At 39.1% G+C, this 20,991-nt stretch overlaps 1 non-coding gene across 1 annotated transcript; it reads right to left on the bottom strand.

The window, feature by feature from the left end:
• Positions 1-15,172: 15,172 nt before the first annotated feature.
• Positions 15,173-15,246, bottom strand: Trnaa-agc (transfer RNA alanine (anticodon AGC)). The gene has a single exon. It is a non-coding gene; the product is annotated as a tRNA-Ala (tRNA).
• Positions 15,247-20,991: the final 5,745 nt, after the last annotated feature.

Genomic DNA, 20,991 nt, shown 5'->3' with positions numbered 1-20,991 from the left:
CAAAACTTTCTGACATAAAGCTCAGTTTCTGCTGACTTAGATCTCTATACATTTTGTCCCATCTTTATGTTAAGTGTTTTTCCCCATCATCATTATATAATGTATATTCCCTCTGCTCCTTTCCGTTTCCTAACAGGTTATTTAATTCCAGCCTCCTGCCTGTGACCCCTTGGCACCTGGCTTCAGCACAATTTCCACTTGGGGCCCCTCTGCCTTCACATCTGCCCCAGGGACAGGTATCCTTGCTGCTTCCAAATGGAAATCAGAGTGGTATACTGGGGCAGTCTTGATAAGGAGTTCCTGGCCATAAAACAGTCTTGACAGTGTCACTGCCATTTATCTAATGACACAGTTCTTGGGTTATTTAAAAAAAAAAGGAAAGAAAAAAAAAACTTTCTGTTTTCTCCTTGATAATACATTTCAGTCTCTTGCTATCTCTAAAAAGCAAGCCAGCATGCTAGATATGGGAAAAGAGAGAAAAGATAAAAGAAGTCATTAGCTATTTAACAAACTCCATCTCTCACTTTCCAATGAAGGGGGGAAAACTTGGCATTTGCCAGATATTAAGTGTCTAACAATGTTAGCAAGAAAAAACACGCAGAAGACTGACTAACATAAAGAAACAAACAAAACTTACTTTGTGTTCCAGCACCGTGAGCAGATTGGGCATAAGATGACGGCGATTCCTTCCTCAAGGCCCCTGCTTTCGTTTTAAAAGCTCAGTGTGTTCTCACACCCAGGTTTGCCCTGGGACTCACAGCGCCTGCGCTTTTGCAGATGCCCCAAGTTCACAGTTCACCTCAGAGACACTGCAGATACTTCTGGGGACCAGGAATCCCTGGGGCAGACTAAGACGACCTCTGGGTGCCACGTGGCACCACTGCTGCTGTTACTACACTGACACACACACCCAGGACACCCACTTGTTACCTCTGGAACCCTGCGGCCAGCAAATGACTGCTATCACGAATGCCCAGAGACTCAAGCCTCTGGCATTCTCAGGTTCAAGGTTGGAAAACGCATTAAGACAAGAGCCACGCAGTCAGCAGTATTCTGCGCCATTAACTTTCTTGTTTACGCCTGTCCAAATAAGAACCAAAGGTATAAAACTCAAGGGACTATCTCACTATTGGTTGTGACTGCTATGTGCTGTGCTTTGAAAGGACTGGGTCCCATCTTGCCCTCTCAGGGTACTTTTAAGAACTTTAGATCAGAAGTATTCTTATTTCCTTCCTATGTGAGGGTCAAAAAAAAAAAAAAAAAAAAAACAGAAAAATCAACTAAAGACAGAAAAAAAAAAAAATCAAAACCCCAAGACAGTTCTGCTAAACATTACTAAATCTCATCTATTTTTTTAATCTTAAAACACACCACACACATATAAATGTGAAGTTTGTTTTGAAAAATTACTTCATCCATGTACTGTCCAGCTCATAAAAACAAACCTTCTTTTCCAGCAAAACGGGACACTTTGACCTTGTTTACTGCAGTGTTTTGAAACTGCTGTCTCGTAACTCCTGACATCACTGGCTGTGCATTAGCACCTTTCGGGCTGCTGGCCGCACATGCTGCTACCCCGCTCTTCATGCCCACGGCGAACACCCACACAACAGTAAGGACGGTAGCATTAGCCATGAGCCCACAAAACTCATCTCCCTGGCCACTTTTACAGGAGAACAAAAGCACTATACAACTGATACTTTTTAAGCCCCAGCATCCAAACCTAGTCCCAGCCATTCTTTCTCCTGACCCTCCCCCTGCCCAAGAGACAGGCTTCCTTGTTCACCACTCACCATGACTGGCAAGAATTCCTGCCACACAGCTTTCCTCACAGAGGATCTCGACCTACTTTTCAACAATAAAGAACTCCCTCAAACTTTTCTAAAGGAGAATTTGTTTTATTATATTTTAGAGCTTCAAAGAGGACTGCATTTCTCAGTTTGATAAATCCAAATTTACTGATATTTTTCCTTTTATGGAACGTGGCTTTGGAGCTGTATCTTTGTTGCATTTTAAAAGAAATTATTTTCTCCTGTAAGTCTGACACCTCTCTCTTCTGCCATCCTCAATTCTTAATCTAAATATGTTCAAATCAAAGCAAAGGATACTTGTAGCCACTGAAATTAAGTCACAGTTACATCTTGGCAATATCTGAAACTTTCCTCTATGTAAAACAAAGTCTCGGTCCTACAGTGATAGTCTGATTTTATAGAGTAATTAAAAACCTATGTTAACTATCTGATATCAACTGATAGCAATCTTGTTCCTGTACTGAAACCACTAAGTCCTTGCAGTCATCAAGACATAAAGAACATAAAATCCACCTTTGAGCAAATATAGCCCTTGTCAGAGAGGAGGAAAAATACCAGGGTTAATAAAATCAATTAATTCGGGCTAAAGAACTACTAACAAGACCCTCCAAATGTCATGCTGTTACTATGACAACTTCAAACTGCTTTGAGTACAAGTGATACGATTGTAAGATCGAGATAAACGAGTCATCCCGCTTGCTACAAGTTACTGTCACTAGGACCAGACAGAAGAGGATTCCACAGCCACTGGCGCGTCTCAAATATCAGATCGTTACCTTTTGGGAGCTGTTGTACTCTTCACTCGGCTTGTGAAAAGAGTAGCAAGTAAATGACTCTCTCAGTCCTGTGACTGTTAGTGCTCCGCCATCTATCTAGCCGGCACATTATTTTTTATAATGAAAGCAAAGTCCAACTCAATCTGAAAGGGAAGGAACCAAAAAAAAAAAAAAACCAAACCTCTAATAGCCTCTCATTGCCAAGTACAAATGGGCAAGCACACACTCTGATGCTTAGGGGTTAACAGTGAAGATGAAAAGAAAACATCATTTTTTCCCCTCAAAATCCCTGCTCTGAGGTATTTAGGCTGATTTACAGTTTACGTAATCTTGATGGCTCAATCAGGAAGTGAAAATTTTAAGTGCGTGTGCTATGGACGGGAGAATCATGTGACCCGCAGCAATGAAAATTATGCCCCAGATAAGTATACTAAGAAAAAATAAACTTAATATGAGTTTAAAAATAGCATTTTTTTTCGAAATACCAACCCATGAATATATTATGGCTTTTGAGAAGCAATAATTTGTTTGGAAGCCTTGAAAATAAATCCCCGGGACTGTTTTAAAAATATTACAAGATCAAAGAAGTGCTCAGTGAGAAATTAAAGCTTAATTATCAAAGGAATTGTTTCTCTGAAGATCATATCCACTCAAGGCTTATGTTAAATGCTACTTTTCAATGCTATCTGCAGATCATATGATACATAACGTCATTAAATAAAACAGTTGCAGCTACATATAAACACTTTTGCTTTATTTAGCATATAGTGGTATTAGTTCCTGCAGCACAAAAACTGCTTAGTTTTATCCAGATTACACACTAAGTTCTATAAATTTCAAAAAGTCTCTGTATCATATTTAGCAAATATGTTCTCAAGAAGAAAATGTAAAAGCCATAGAAATTTTCATTTGAGCTTGTGACAGACCACCCCTGGACAGTCTGAATTATTCTTGTGAGTTACATAAGTTGTGGTGCCAATACTGGACCATGTACATTCATCTACACTAGAAATCAAAAGGTGGGAGATGAAGGTTAAAACACCGCAGGTGTAATGGACTGACTGGCTGATAGACAACTTTATATTACAGAAACTACTTAAGATATATTTAGGGCTACTTTTCTAAAACAGAATATATTAATAAAAATATACTGAAATTAAAAGTTTTGGCCTCTGGCTGTTTTCTCAATGAAATTTCTGTTACTAATATGTTAATAAGTAATTATATATTAATACCAATAGTAAAAATGTAACAAGTATTTGTAACTTCCAGTCATTACTGTTATCACTTTAATGCATGTTCCAAAGTAGTGTTCACAGTTTTATTTTAGCCTTTTAAAAAAAATTATAACAGCTCTGGGCAAGTGACAGGGTAAGGTCAGAGACATGAATCCATTCTGAATTTTCTTGATTATTAGTTCATCTTCCTTTAATTCTTAAACACAAGCAGTGGCTGGAGCAAAGAAATTATCAGCGTATACAGTAATCTTACAGAAAACAATGTTACAGTAGATCAAGAAAAGTCAGGGAAGGTAAGGAGCATTGATTCTTCCAAGGTGGGGTATTAAATAAATTTGTCATCATCTTACTAAACTTGGTATCATACTTGCTGACCTCATTAAAGAAAGATGAACTGGTCACCAAGAAACATCCCAACAATCACCACAAACCTAGCTCTGCCACTTGTCTAGACTTTAATTCTGAAAGCGTATTCTTCTCAACTCCCTCATTCCTTGAGTCAGGAAACTGGCAAAGTTAGGAGATTCTGCTGTGTTACATAGATAGCTGACTGATAGCTGAAACCAGACTCAAGATTTCTCAGTTTCTGGGCTGGTGTTGTTTTCACCAAGTGCTGCCTTACAACTTGGATCTGAGATTCAAGTAACTACCAATGAGCCAAGCCCTGGATACTTCTCTCTCATTAATAACTGAAGTGGAGTCAAGACAGAAAGCTTCACTCTGGCCCACTCTCGCCCAGTCCCCAGCTCTTACAGGCCCACTGACCCTCCTTCCTGTCTTTACCTCCTGGTCCATGCTGAGCATCATGGCCAGGAAGAGCAGGGCAAGTTCTGGGCAAGGGCAAGCTTGTTCAACTGTGAGGGTTCCAGTCCCTCTGCCTGACTCCCTCACGCAGCCACCTCATTTTCCCCAATGGAACAACCAAGGCACTAAAATAAGGAAGAGCACATATTTCAGTTCACACCAGAGCTGTATAGGGAATACAGATAAACACAAGAACCAAATAATATTTAAAAAATTACCACTTCATAATATTCACCAAAACTAATTCTAAGAGTAAGAAGTTAAATGTAAACTGGGCATACTGATGCACGCCTGTAATCCAAGCAAGCTGGGAAGGCTGAGGCAGGAGGATCAAGTTCAAAGCCAGCCTCAGCAACTTAGTGAGACGCGGTCTCAAAATAAAAAAAAATTTAAAAAAAGGATTAGGGATGCGGCTCAGTGGTTAAGCACCCCTGGGTTCAATACTCAATATTTAAAAATAAATAAATAAAAAGTTAAATATAAAAGGACAGAAAGGCAACTATTTAAGTATAAGGAAACATTTCTGAATTTAAATGGGAAAGTTAGACTCAGCTTTATAAACTGCAGTGGAAAAGGCAGCACATGGCAAAGTGAGCTGAGTCACCTACTACAAATGTCAGATGTTAAAATCCAGCAAACACAATCAAAAGGAGAGCAAAAAGTAACATACCTGTAATGGATGACATATAGTTTTTGCAAAGGTAAAATATGCTAACAAAAATTCACACAAAAAGTCAATTAGTAGGAAAAAACTTTGAAATACATGAGCAAAAACCAAGATTTTTTTCATCAATCAAATTCACAAAGATGAACATCAGAAAGAGCAAGCCACTGAAGGAAAGAAAGACCACCAAGGCCCAAAATAGTTTTGACTCATGACATGTCAATAAATATCACCTAAGGAAACACCTACAGTCACACAGGGAAATAACAAGAATGTACTTCAACATGAAACTGAGAACAACCTGAACATCCAAAAGTGGAGGGATGTACGGGACAAAATACATCAGAGTAAACCCACGTGCTTAAACAGGGGTTTTCCAGGAACACTTAATGATATTGGAAATGCTGGGTATTAAATTGCGCATAAATGTGATGTCAATATTATTAGGGAGAGGGAGGGAGGGAAGGAAGAGAAACGGAGAAGGTGCTAAGGAGGGAAGAAGGCCAGGAAGGAAGGAGTGCACAGAAGAAGGAGAGAAGCTAGTTTTGAGATGAGAATGAAAAATAATACATTAAAAAGTTTATGAAGCTGGATGTGGTAATTCCAGTGGCTTGGGAGGCTGAGACAGGAGGATTGCGAGATCAAAGCCAGCTTCAATAACAGCAAATAAATAAATAAATACAGTTTATGAAGGGGCAGAAAAGAGAATTTACATTTTCCATTAACCTTTATAATCTTGAGATGTTTGATATTTCCTATAAGAAACATTCCTTTTATAATTGGAAAAAGGATATGTAAACTAATGAATACCCTATAAATATTTCTCAGCTCCATAAAGTTGTTATTTGTGTGTGTGTGTGTGTGTGTGTGTGTGTGTGTGTGAGACAAGGTATGCTTATATGATATTTAATATGTAAAATTTACATTAAAAAACAGAAGAATATGAATTAAAATATAAACAGTGGTTGCCTTTATGCAGTGCTATTGTGTTTATTATTTTTCTATACCTTACAAATTATCTATAATTGTCATGTTGTTTTCATAATAAGAAAAAAACCCCACAAAATCACAATTATAGGACTGCTGAATGAAGAAGTTTTACTACTCATAGTTAAATTTCAAAATACAGAATATCAGTAGACACAAAAATCTGCCCTACTGCCAATAAATTTTTTTTCTTCAACTTAGAGGAACCCATGACACACCTTCAGAAAACAGTAGGAACTGGTGGGTGTGTAGGAGGTGGGAACAAATCATATTTCTTAGCTGTCAAACTGTTTTCTCCATGTAGCAGTTCAGTAAGAGTCTTACTGAAACATGAGAATCTTGATAGTGGAAACATTACAGATGCTCTCCAAGTTACGATGATTCAATTTACCATTTTTCAACTTTATGATGGTGTGAAAACAAAATGCATTCAGTGGAAACCATTCTTCTTGCATTCTGATCTGTTCCTGGGCGCTGGTGATGCTGGGCACTGCAGCTCTCTGTCAGTCATGTGATTATGGGAGTACCTCTACTCTCCAGTGCACTGTGTTGCTAAGCTACAATGTTATGCAGTTTAGGGGTACTAAATGCATTTTTTACTTACACTACTTTTAGCTTTTGATGGGTGAATCTGGACATAGCACCAGCATAAATGGAGGAGCATCTGTACTGGGAAAATGGCCCAAAGGTCATAGGCAAAAAGTAGTAAATGAACAAAAGAGGAAGGCAGGAGTCCATGAAAGCAACAGAAATATCAAGAGATTAAGATGCAAAAGTCATTAGATCCGAAAGAATTTGAAGATTGGAACTCACTTTGTACACCCCCACTCATAGTGATACTACTATTCATGGTATCTAAAATGTAGAGCAACCTGAGCGTTCATCAAACACACAACAGATGCTACCAGGATGAACCTTGAAGACCTTATACTAAGGGAAACAATCTAGTCACAAAAAGACAAATACTGTGTGATTCTATCACATGTGGTACCCAGTCTAGTAAAATTCATAGAGAAGGAAAGAAGAATGGTGTTTTCTTCTTTCTTCCATGAGGGAATGGAGATTTGTATTTTAATGGATATGGATTTTCAGCTTTGCAAGACAAAAGGAATTCTGGAGATGGACAGTGATGACAGTTGCACAGTAATGCCATTGAACTACACGCTTAAGAATGGTTAAAATGGTAAATTTTATGTTGTGAATTTTACCACTAAAGTTAGAAATAATTTTAAAAGTATATATATATATATATATATATATATATATATATGTATTTTTACATGAAGAAACACTCTAAAAAATGTGTATGTGTACACGCATGTGCATGTATTTGTATATGTACATATATATCTGAAAGAAAGAAATCAGACGTCAAAGTCTTGCAGGAGGTTCCTGATTTGGCACACATGAAAGTTTGAAGAATATCAATGGCACAGGAATCAAAATAGATATCGTTTCTGATGCTTAAATTTTAAAAATGTAATTATAGAAGTCAGCCAGAAACACAGATCAAAAGTGAAAATAAGAAGGAACACTGTGTTTAACTTGAGAAGACTATACCATGGTTCTCTGTGGTTTTATGAGACCCTCTCATTACAGCCAGCTTGAAAAACTCCTGCAACTTGGAAAGAACCTACAAATCTAAGCAACATCATCAGCTAACAGGAAAAAACAGAAGCACGAGGGAAACTCTGAGTGTCCCGAGAATATAACCTATACCCATGGCACACTATTCTCAAAGAATTAAAGGACTTTGGAACTGGACAAAGGTCCTAGGGAGGAGAGGTTTCAGGATCTAACACACAGAGAGGCTGCTCAAGGTTGCTCAGTAACACAAGACTCAGACACACCCTGGAGGATTAGTCATGTTTTGCTGTTTATCTCTTAAGTGGGTAACTTTTTAAAGGTAAGAAACATAGAATAATTGGAATGTTCTTTCTACAAGTCACTTGGCTTAGTTGATTTTGTTCAAAAAATGTCTACTGAGTTCACAGGACGTAACTACCCCTCTGAAACTAAGCTAGGTGCTGGATGGTGCCTAAGATACTGCTATTCTCCTGGCAATTGGGCAGCTGCAAGTTAAAGGAGGTACAGTGTGCTGTTGCACAAGTAAGAGGGGCTTTAATCTGGTTGGTTAGACGGAGGACGGAAACCTGTAAGTGGTAATGTTTCAATAATAAGAGCAGTCACAGGTCTGGGGCTGCAGCTCAGTAGCAGAGTGCTTGCCTGGCATATGTGAGGCGCTGGTTTGATCCTCGGCACCACATTAAAAATAAATAAATAAATAAATAAAGTCATTCTGTCCATCTACAACTACAAAAAAAATTTTTTTAAATAATAAGAGCAATCATTGTCACCAACTTGGATCAGTTTAGAACCTGTTGAATATGAGGTGCCATGCTAGGTATCATAATGGCATCTAAAAAGAAGCATGGAGCTTAGAATGGACAGAGAGAACCTGCGAAGAGCAATGGGCAGAAAAAGCCAGAGCAGTGGGACAGGGTCATGGAAGACCAGGAAGGAGAATATATCAAACACTGATTATTACAAAGAGGTCATGGGAAATAAGTACCCTAATCTATCTAACAATCTGACAATAGAAAGCACTTTAGGGAGCTTACCAGGTTGGCTAGAGCAGGATCCATTTGGAAATGCCAGAGGAAAAGAGCCTAAGTGTTGGGCAAAAGCACAGAAATGGAGATAGCAAGAGAGATGGTTCTGGACTGGGGTTGTGGCTCAGAGGTAGAGTGCTTGCCTGGCATGTCTGGGGACCTAGGTTTAATCCTCAGCACCACATGAAAATAAATAAATAAAATAAAGGTATTCTGTCCATCTACAACTAAGAAATAAAATTAAAAAAAAAAATAGAGATGGTTCTTCCCAAAGTGGAGGCCTGGCAGAAGTAAATGGAGAGGTAAATAAAAAGCAGGGTGATAATGACAGGTTAAAATTTTTAAAAATGGAGAAGACTAGAGGTGATTTCAGTACTCAAAGGAAAATGTCAATGGGGATGACTGGGGTACAGTCAGAGAGGAAAACCTCTGAGAAGGTGAGATTGGAAGCAGACGGGGATGGGGCCCAGAGCCTTGAGATGAGGAAGGACACTCGCCCGCCCCCCGCCAACACACACGCAAACACAAGAGCAGGCAAGGAAAAACAGGCAGCTGCAGACAAACCATGCCGAGTTGAAGAACCTGAGCGGGTTCATCTTCTGGATCCTCTTTTCTCTGAGGCACAGGAGGAATCGCCCACCGAAAATGAGTGTCCAAGAATGGGTCACATGAGTGGAACTGCTACTAGATGAGAGAGGGCCAGCTGGCACTGATCGGCCTCCACAGACAAGAAGATACCGTGATGAATAGGTTTCTCCCACATGTCAAATCACAAGTGCCACATCCCATCCTCCATGTGTCTGTGTGGCATTTACCAAAAGCTAAGAAAATAAAGGAAAACTCACCTGCGCTGAGCAGGCCTCATGAGAAGTCTCCTCTTCAGTATAGTAGGATCTGGCAAGCCGGCTGTCATCAGGAAATCCATTTTCCTCAGCCTCTCACCTCCTACACAGAACAAAGACAAGGTGTCCAGTGCCGGTGTGCAGAAAGACACTAGTCTGCAGTCAAGCTGGTGTGTATGGGCAACCAAGGCTGCATGATTTCATGGTCCATGCTCACTGGAACTTCTGGTTTGATCTGAGTTGGGTTTTTGTTTCTGGGGTCATCAACCCTGAAACATGTGAAGGCGTAACTACTATGAAGGCCAGACTCGTCCCCCTGCCAGCATGGTGCAGAAATGTCAAATGGGAAAGGCCTGTCCTGGCCATGGCCACTTCTCTCAGGCATGGCTCTTATTCCTTCCTGCTCCTGCCAGGAAATGCTAGAGAGAGCAGAATTGAGGCCAGGAGCTGAGCACAACCATGCAAGTCCAAACACAGTCTAGGGAAGGCAGTATTTCAAGTGAGTGGATGTTGTATTTTTCCTGAGTGTGGAAAGGCGTGAAATACATCTTTCTTTATAAAATCCTTCTGTAGAGACAGAATTCCTGTAATTAACATAAATCACTTCTGGTATTTTCAAGACATACATCTCCCAAAGAACTCAATAGAAAACCATTTAATTCTATATCCTTTTGGGTGAGAATGGTAATACAACAGTAAAACCAGATCAGTTCAGCCAACTGTGGAGCGCTGCCACAAACAGTGAGATCTCTGAATTGTAATGTGATTCTTTGGCTTTTCATGACCCTTTTTTAAAAGAATCATTTTCTTGTGTTCTTTTATTATGAAAGTGGGATAGTGGTACCAGCCAACAGGTACATGTGCGGTGAAGCAGGCCCAGCTCTCAGTGCTCGGCCTGTTCCAACCGGCCCTGCAGGCAGGTACTCTCCTTCTTCTCCCCACTAACGGAGAAGCACATGGAGGTTATTCCTTTATCTCTGGCCAGCAGCAGAGCACATGTGCCAGCCCAGGCTGTCCAGTCCCAGAGTCTTGTGCTAACCACTTCACCACACCAACGTACCACAAAATTACCACTCAAATTCTGAATTTTGGTTGTCAGAAGAGAAAATCATCATTTATCCTACCTCTGTGCTATCATTATATCCTCAACGTCCTCCAAAGGCCCATGTGTTAAAGGCTGGGCTTCCAGGCTGGTGCTATTGGAAGGCAACTGAACCTGCAGGAGGCGGGGCCTTGTGGGAAGTCCTTAAGGGGCTGCCCTGAGACAGATTATGGGACTCCAGCCTTTTCCTCTTTCCCTTTACTCCCTAGCTTGTGACATAAGCCATAGGTGTCCAACATAACATGGTTCTTCATCATGGGCCCAAAAGCAATAAGGCCAACTGATCATTAGTGGGGCCTTCAAAACTGAGAGTCAAAATAAACCTTTTTTCTTTATAATTATCACAAGCATTTGTTACAGTGACATAAAGTTAACTAACACACTCTTAGAATAATAGTGGTATATTTCTTACTCTCTTAATCCTTTGATTTTCAAATCAAGGCATCTGTTAAAAGAAATAAAAGTTTTCTTATATTCAAATTTAAAAACTGTACTATATTTAAGTAAGTAAAATTATACACAAAAATTTTTCCAAGCAGAAATTCTACCCTTAGAAAAGGCTTGTTTAAAGTCGGATCTGCTTTTGTATATAATATGTTATTAAAACAATTTTTTTCCTCACAAGCTTCTTTACATTATGAAAAACATATTTTCTAAGTGTCCTGGGTTTTGTTCTGGTCACATTTACTTAGAATGAATTCAAAATCATTCATTTTTCAAACCTGCATATACCCAATTTTTCCAATATGAAAAATAAAGTTAAAATATTTGGTTTTCCTTGAAGTTGCCTGCAAGCTCAGGCTGGACCTTAGTTTTTATGATATGTTTCTGTGCAGATAAGAACAACATCATATTTAACATGGGAATGCTGGAACTTCTGGGGGCCTCAGCACGGTTAGCTTCAGAAAACAAGCAAAATAATGTCTTCCGCCACACCCAGCTTCTGTCAGTAACCTTAGACACAAATATTCCATGATACACAAGTAGAAGACTATGCCAGTCACTTGAGGCTTATTAAGGCTGGCCAACGTGAACTGTTATTTCCTAGACTTTCCACATGTACAGACCTGTGATCTATACATTTTTTAGGTTCCTCTAAAATAGACCAATGTACATGGACAACCGATTTTCAACAAAGGTGCCAAAGCAATTCGATGAGGAAAGTGAAGTTCCTTCAACAAATCAACTGAGAAAGTATATGAAAAACAACAACAACAACAACAAAAAACCCCTGACCTCTACCTAACCTCTACCTAACAAATTAACTGGTGACGGATCACTACCAAAACATAAAGGCTAAACTGTAACTATTTTAAGAGAAAGCACATAATAGATTCACAAACTTGGAGAAAATAAACAGTACTTGGTTAACAAAGAATACTCAAAGAAAATTTAAAAAATTTTAATTAAGTTACTATGATAGTAACTCAAACCTGTTCACCAAAAAAGTCACTTAAAGAAATAAAAGGTATGCTTCAGACTGGGAAAATATATTTGCATGAAAATTTCTGACAAAATAATTTTATCCACATAATATGTACACAAAGACTCCTACCAATCAATAAGATTTTTTTTTTTTTTTGGTGGCACTGAGGCTTGAACCTAAGGCCTCATGCATGCTAGGCAAACACTTTACCAGTAAGCTACATCCTCAGCCCTAATTAGAATTAAGAAGAAAACAATGCAATTTGAATGTAGGCAAAAAAAAAAAAAACAAGCAAAATATTTAAATAGGCACATCAAAAAATATATGTAAATATGGTCAATGACTACATGCTATTAAGCAAATGCAAACTAAAAAAAAAAAAACAAAAACAAACAAACAAACAAAAAAAAACAGAATGAGATGCTACTGCATCTCTAGTGGAATGACCTAAATTAGAAAAGCCATTATACAAATGCTTATAAAAACTGGAGCACCTAGAACCCTCATGCATAGCTTCTTACTCATTGCTTATTGCATGTAAAATGGTACAATTGCTTTGGGAAATGACTTGAAGATTTCTTATAAAGGTAAACATACAATTACTATTTACTTAGCAATTAAACCTAACCTAAATCTAAAAAGGGATGTGGGTAAAGAGAACTTGTTGATAGCAGCTTAATGTTTATAATAGCCAAGAAATTTTAAAAAAACTGAAGGTGTTCAATAAGAGAAAGGATTAACAAATTAGATCTATCAACTCAGAGGAATATTTGGCAATAAAGGAAGAATGAACTGACCTTAAAGGTGATACTGGCCCCCACCTCTCTCTACCCTGAGGTGATAAGCTTTCTCTATCATGCACTTCTAACCATGACATGCTGCTTTTCCATAGGCCCCAAAAGCCAATATGTCAACATATCTCTAAGACTGATGAGTCACAATAAACCTCTCATCCTTATAAGTTGACTCTCTCAAATATTTTGTAACAGTAACTGAAAGCTGACTAATACACCTGGCTAAAAAGTATTTCAGATTTACTTGCTTTGATACACTTCTAATAAATCAACTAGTCAAAGAACTTCTCATTTCAAGATGGTGATCAGGGCATATGGAAGACTCCATTACAGTTGTAAAAAGGTATATGAATCCACCATAATAAAAAAAATATCAGGGGCAAAGGAGCTTTCCATAAATATCTGGATATCGGAAAGATGAGGGAGGAGCACTGCCTGATGAGCTAAGCAGAGGCAGTTCACACTGGTGGGCTTTCCCAGACGTACTGCTGCTGTAGAGGCAGACCAGTGGCTGTATTCAGGAGAATCCCAATGAGGTCCGAAGAAAACAAATACAACAGAGGACAGAAGAGACAAGGAAGATAAAAGGAAATTAACTGAAAATATATAAGCCATTATTCCTTCCATGCCCATTTCCTGTGCTTATAAGAAAAGACTAAGGTTTACATGTCTCCAGGCAAAAAACAAAAATAAAAAAAGGCAGATGATTCTCTAAGGAAGCTAGATAAATGTCTGGTGAGGACTGAACAGTGAGTGTGGTTATGAGAGCTCTCTTCACTCTGACAACTGCTAAGTGCCAGGGCTCTGAAGGCCTCGTACCACCCAGGGTAAAGCCTGCTCAGGACAAGAGGCACCCCGGACACACAGATTCAAGTTGGCCACAACACCACTTCATTTTTAATGTGAATGAACAACCAAAGACAAATATAGATTTAGAAAGCCTGTGATATGGAAGAGAAAACTCAAATAAACACAAAAAGACCTTGAAAGACATAGAAAATTCAAGGGAGCAATTTTTTTTTCTTTTTTTAACTCAAGCAACTTTTAGGATTTGCCTAGCATGCACAAGGCCCTGGGTCCAATCCCTAGCACTGCAAAACAAAACAACAAACCAACAAACAAAAACTTTTATTAGTAACTCTAAAAACATCTAAGAGGCAATCATTACATTCACTCATCAATGACGACAACAGAAACAATCCAAAAGAAAGAGCTATGAAATTAGAAATAAGAGCCCCCCAAAAATAAGCACTTAGGGAGCCCTCTGTGCATGTGCTTGGGTTCCCTAATCTCACAGCTATAATTCTGATTAATAATTCTACCTGACAGACAGTACCTTACCTAAGATGTACTGTTCTATACCACTGTCAGAAATCTGAAATGGCACGTGTAGAATGTGTCTGTGGCAAGAGCAGTGGCACAATGCCCCACTGCTAAGAAACCAGAGTCTATTTTTACCTTCTCTGCTAGCTTACAGCACGCCATGTAAACTTCCCTTAACACCAGTTTTCACCTTGCCTTTAGAGAGAAGGTAACCAAAGGTCATGTTTTCAAAGTGATACATGAAGACTCCCATAAAGAAGTAATGGGCAAAGTCTAAAACAGCTTAAGGGGAAGACTTCCAAATGCTAACCCATATCAGTGGGCTAGTAATGGACATTTGTGAAATCTTCCTTGCAGAGTTTCACGAACCTTCCATCTGGATGGTCTGCATACTGTCCTTCTTCAAGTAGAGAGAGGGACTGGATCACTGATTTGAAATGCTCCTAGTCCCAAAGCCCCTTTGTAAAACATAAAATCCTGTCATGTCCCATTTACTACTCTAAAATAAAATTCAATGATAATATTAACAAGTGGACACAGCTTTTAAAACATCAATACCCTAGATGTAAGGTAAACTAGGAGAAACTAAAAGAAAAGCAATTTATAATATAAACAACACTTCCCATTTCATATGTAAACAATTTTCAGGTCTAATTAACTACATTTTAAGATAGATGTTTCTTAACTTTCTTGAATTTCAGGGAAGCTTTTCATATTAGAAGTATAGGGGGAAAAGAGGTGAGATATAGGTGGACAACAGAATGAAAATGAGTATACACTTTTGTGTTATTTTTTGTGGTGCTGGGGATTGAACCCAGGACCTCGTGCATGCTAGGCAAGCACTCTACCAACTGAGCTATATCCCCAGCCTGAGTGTACACTTTAAAGCATGCAAACTTGTGTTTCATGTAAAAATGGAGTAAAATATAGGCTTAAAAAATGATAAACTATTTTTCACTGATTATTCAACAGGACAAATGAAACTCACACGGAATGATACAGGGCAATTCTTTGTATCCTTTGCACTGCAGGACATGTAACATATCTGGCTCCCTCCCCTTCAACAGCCATCATTTTATGACCAGAACACCCTCACATGTTTCCACCACGTCCTCCTGGGGGAGGCACTGTGCCCTTGAGAAGCCCTGGCTACAGGGCATTGAAGTTTGCTCCCAGCCTTCCTACCCAATCAGACTGAGCATCAAATCCTGAAGGACAAGTCAGTAACACACCTGAGAAACAAGTTAATTTAACATGGAAAATGTCTATGACGAAGTTCATTTGGTTTAGATTCACCTCAATAACTGTCACCATATTCAACACTATTTCTTCTGTTGAATTAAGGATGATTAGTGACTCCATGCAGAATATAGAGCAGAAAGTTCCAGCTTTCTGACTTTTATTTAGATAGCGTAAAGTTGCTCCAGTTGGAAAATTGTTAACATCCAAATCTGGTTAATTAATGACAAAAAGGGAGTTTTTCATAGAATTCTACAATGCTCATTTCCTCCAAACAAGACTTAGTGCATTCTTTCACATGTGGTCATTACAGGAAGAGGGGAGCAGTTTACTGTAAATGCATTCTGATGCAATTCCACCATCTCTTTCAAAGGCAGGATTCATCCAAGTAAGGCTTAGTCACGTCTTCAAGAAAAATGCCACTGCACTGAATGTACACAGACTAAACCACATGCCTAAGGAGAAAGATGAGCTGATTCCAGGATTAGAAAACAAACCGAGAGAGGGGTGGTGTGTGTGGGGGTGGGATTTGGGGGTCAATCATATAGCTTCACATCAGAATGAACTATGTGGTATGTCCAAAAATTTGGCCTTCAACTCAGGAAAAAGTCTGACAGATGTGTTACAATCATTGTTTCACAAATCATATGCAAACAGATTTCCTCTTTGCCTAGCTTTTAAAGCAATGTCCTAAAAAATAATATAAACCTCAGTCCTAACCCAGGAACTTGTGTGTCATTAGCATCCCAGCAACTATGGCTATTTAATTTCTAAAATTTTGAAAAGGTAGTCCTATACTTTAAAATTTGAAACTGAAACTACATTTTTAAGAGAGTGGATTCCACATGAAGAGGGCGAAACTGGGTAATACTATAAAGCAGTCTAGATAGAAAAACTTAAAAGACAGTTCTGAGTTCTTCCTAGTCAAGGACCAGTTCTTCCAAAATCTCAAATCTACCCAGAAGAAAAATAAAGAATGATCTCTATGGTTTACCCTTACCTAGATCACCAAGAATTCTTCTCAGGGCCAGACGCACACATTTGTTGTCATGGAGGAGTCAGTGCAAGCCCAGGAGTCACAGAAAACTCCAGGCTGCTGGCAGTTGGAGCCTGAAATCCCCTTGATGAATGAACCGCACGGTGATACACACACTCTGAGCAGGCTATTGGCTAAGCGGAGACAAGGCGTGCGCAAAGCTGATTTGCCACCTTCAGGGCAAGCCTCTTATAACCCATCTCAGGAAGAGGATGGATACACTACGCCCAAGAGAGTCAAAACTAGAGAGGGTTCGTTTTTCTGTGGCATTCTCCTGAATCCTACACAAACCACGAGGAGAACAAACCACAGAGTGATCTGCCTCCTTCAATAGGCAACGCCAGCGAAAAAAGAAATGTGATGTTGACACTGGCAATTTATAAATAAATCTCATACCACTGCCAAAGTTTGTTCGTGTTGCTCAGATGTAGGTGCATGATTTTACGCCAAGAATTGTGAGCCTTGGTTTGGGGGTTCCATGTTAACTCTTCCAAAAGATGATAAAACTTTCAAAAGGAAACTGCTATGCTGATGATTACAAGAGAAAAAAAGAAAGAATAGTGTAACTGATCTTTCTACAATTGGAGGTTTTCAATATGCCATCCGTGGGCCACCTGGATTAGAATTACCTATGACTGGACTCAGAGTCTCTAAGGTAGCACCTAGCATTTCAGGTTGTTCTTGTCTTTAAAGTTTGAGAACTTCCTTTTCCTGTTGCTAGAGCTGAACAATTATGTCAATCTTTTTTTTTTTAATTATTCACACATTTCTGATTCCTGTTGAAATCAGGAGCAACAAAAACTATGAACCTCTTTAGAACAACTTGTGGCTGTAACTCCAGGGAAAAGGACAGGCAGTCTGGGTCTGCCTGATCACCCCTGCCCCACTGCTCTGGGAAGAGAGAAGCTCAAGCTGAAGGAAAGTGGAAGATGCAGCACTTGTGGATGAATGAACAAACACAAGCATCACCTTAAGTGATGGTGCAAGTGGAAAACACAAAGCACACTGCCAAAACAAAAGGAAGACAAGGGCGGGGTGGGAGGTGCTGGCTACTTCCTGTTCCAGGTTTGGCATCAGGAACTTTATGCCTTGCCCAGAAGTGCACAGTGGCACAGACCAGGTGCCTCATCGCCAGCAGGTTCACATGGGCTGCCTTCTCCACAGAGGGCTCAGTTGGATCCGCATAACCTCTCCTCAACAGCCAACAAACCATGAAGGATTTTTAAATATGGAAATGTTTTTGGAATGGAAGCACCTTTCCATATTTCTTATTCTCATGCCTTCTTTGTTCAGTCTAAGGTTATGTAACTTTTCAGATTTCAGAGTAGCTTTACATCATCTCACCTCCCAGTTCATTTCAAGTCCAAAGTCCTGGGCAAAAACCTCATCACTAAAATACAGATAGGAAAATGTGATGTGAACAGCACCAACAGGTAGGAAAATAGTTTTTCATTTAAATAACAAGAGTTTAATCTTTTTCCAAGAGGCATGATGTTTCTGAAGAAACTTTCTGGATAAGGGGAGCTCAACTTAGAAAACAGTGTATTTATGAACATTTTTCCAAATGCCCCTCTTGTTTTAAGAAAGATAATTCTGGACTCTGACATCCTTAAACAAAAAGGAAAGAAGTTGACTTTTAACTCTTTAGTATGAGCTGATCTAGCATATCTGGTGTTCCAAGTATTGTGCTTTACAAAAAACCTGCATCTGTCAGGGTAGTGTTCTCAAATTTTGCATTAGGACTGAGGCCCTTTGTGTTCCCCTGTTGCACAGTCCAGATGAAAGCAGAGCATTCCTGACTGATGTGGCAGGCCAGGGGACCCTGTGCACACTCTGTTTTTTACCTATTCACACACACCTATGGTAAAGTTAACTTGTGCCATAGCGAAAGACTAAGAACTAACAGTAAAGCAAAACAATTATGACAATATACTATAATAAAAAGCTATGTGAATGTGGTCTCTTAATTTCTGGAACTTTCCATTTAATATTTTCAGACTAAATTGACTACAAGTTACAAACCAAGGACAGTGAAACTATGGGGAGCTACTCAGTCAACTTTTTTCTAGAAGCATGGTTAAGAGAAATACTGGCATCAAAGTAGTCCTCAATTACTCAAAACATACCTATACTTCAGGGGTTTAGGACTGAGGTCACTCCCCCCACCAAGAATACTGCTGCTAATAACAATAACCAGGACCTTACACAAAATGATTTCACTTATAATGTATATGTAATACCATATATGTGAAATGAAATGCATATTGTAACCATGGTGCAATACTAGTAATTCTATAAGGAATAAAATACTAGAAACATGAGTGATCTTTCTGTTTACAATTGTAAGGAGGAGGAGGGTTTAGTAAGAGGAGGATGAACCAGACTGAGACTCTTAAAGAGCTTTCAAACTGATGATGCTAGTATTTATGCTTTATTTTGCCCCAAACACACTGTGTTCTTTTCTCTTAATATGATGACATCATCACTCTTGACTTATAAGCTGTTGCAGATACCTTTGAAGGTGCTTCAAAATTAAACAAGAAGAACAAAAAGCTTAGAAAGAAAGATTGACTAAAAATATTTAAGAAATGTGATGAGTATATAATTGCTTTAGAATGAATAAGACTACAAGAGGCAGGAAAAGAAGAGAATGTAATAATCAAAGTTCCTCCAATTTGACAAAAAAGGTTCTGTGTTGGATATATGACCTGAACCAGGGTAGCCTGACTGCTTGTGGGGTGGGAGCTACCAGGGGCTGACCAAAAGCAGACAGTGTGAGATCAGCCACATGCATGACCGGGATGTGTGCAAGGCAGCATCTATGATCTGGGAAGCTCCAGATGGTAAACCTGGTAATAATCTGCTCATCAATATTGCAAAGAAGTAGCTATTTGGACTGGTTGATGACTCATTGAGTGAGAACCCAGAGTCAGGTGTGGTGTGGTGTGTGGTCAGCTTCGTGGTCTGAAAGCGTGAATAGAAGCAAGCTCCCAAATGCACAGCGCTGGCCAAGAAGGGCCAAGCCAAACCCTAGGGAAGCCCAGAGTAAAAAAGCAAGCCCTCCAGACCTCCATTCTAACAATAAAGCCATTCTTGTGCACAAGATTCTTAAACTCTATTGGAAGGAATGGGAGGGATAGAGGCTAGGTATCACAATTCTGAAATTTTTGTTACCATTAATGTAAGTTTTATTAGTTTTATGTATTTTTAATGTTATGAACGTGCCAAAGTGAATCTGAAATAGAATAACATTTAAAGATTTTTTAAATGACAATATAGGCTTTGATCTTACAAAACAGATGGATGACATTTAAAAATGTGTGTGGTGGGGATGTCAGGCAGGTGAAACCCAGTTCTACAAGCAGGGCAAAGTGTATAATAGAATGAAAAGGAAGGGATTTGGGCTATAACTGAAGGTATCCTTTCCTCTTTGGTACTTGAAAATATTCAAATTAGGCTAATATGTGGTAATACATTATTGGGTTGCAAAATAAATTCAGTGTACTAAAAGCAGCAGAATTAAAACAAAAAAATAAGAGTTTATCACACTCAGTGTAACTACATTTGTGTGTGTTGTGTGTACTTTTTCATGATGTAAAATAGTCGTTTCTGCCAGTTATAGGAAAGAAAATGGTCTATCAGAAGAGATTAAAAATCATGTTTGAAATGAGGTGGGTGGATCATGTACAGATTTAATTTTAATTGGGGCTCTGCCATATGTCCTTATCTTAGAAACTAATCCACAAACCACGGTTCATTTGCATTACACTAAGCAACAATTCTAAAGATATCATGCAAATCATTGTTCACTCATTCATCCAGTTTAGTGTCTACCATCCCTGAGGGGTTATGGAGACAGGATAAAAATCAAAAATGCAGAAGCAAAAAAACAAACACCCGCCTCAAAACCGTTAAATATTGGAGCCGTATAATAATAGCTAACATGTACTGAGTATGTATTGTGTACCTGAGAGTGTTCTAAGCACTTCACACATCATTAACTCATTTGATCCTCTCAATAATCCCAGAAAAGTATATGTTAACATTATCCCTGCTCTACAGATAAAGAACCTAAGAATGAAGTCAGTTACTTATGAGGCAGAGTCCGTATCTGGACCCAGGAAGTCCGGACCCAGAGTTCTACTCTTAATTGCATGGTATCCTGGGCTGTTAATACCACACCCATGCAGAACTGACAAGAAGACTGAGCACTGGTAGGAAGAACATGAAGCACTACTTCCTGGGCTTTGCCAGCCAGCCTTGTTCCTCCCACCAGTGACATACAACACACAGTCTATGCAACACAAGACAGCCTTTGCCACATTGTTCCCAGAAGC

This window comes from Callospermophilus lateralis, chromosome 1 (genome assembly GCF_048772815.1).
Source record: "Callospermophilus lateralis isolate mCalLat2 chromosome 1, mCalLat2.hap1, whole genome shotgun sequence".
Lineage (NCBI taxonomy): Eukaryota > Metazoa > Chordata > Mammalia > Rodentia > Sciuridae > Callospermophilus > Callospermophilus lateralis.
The sequence above is the reverse complement of the archived record's forward strand: the minus strand, read 5'-3'. Positions and strand labels throughout refer to the sequence as shown.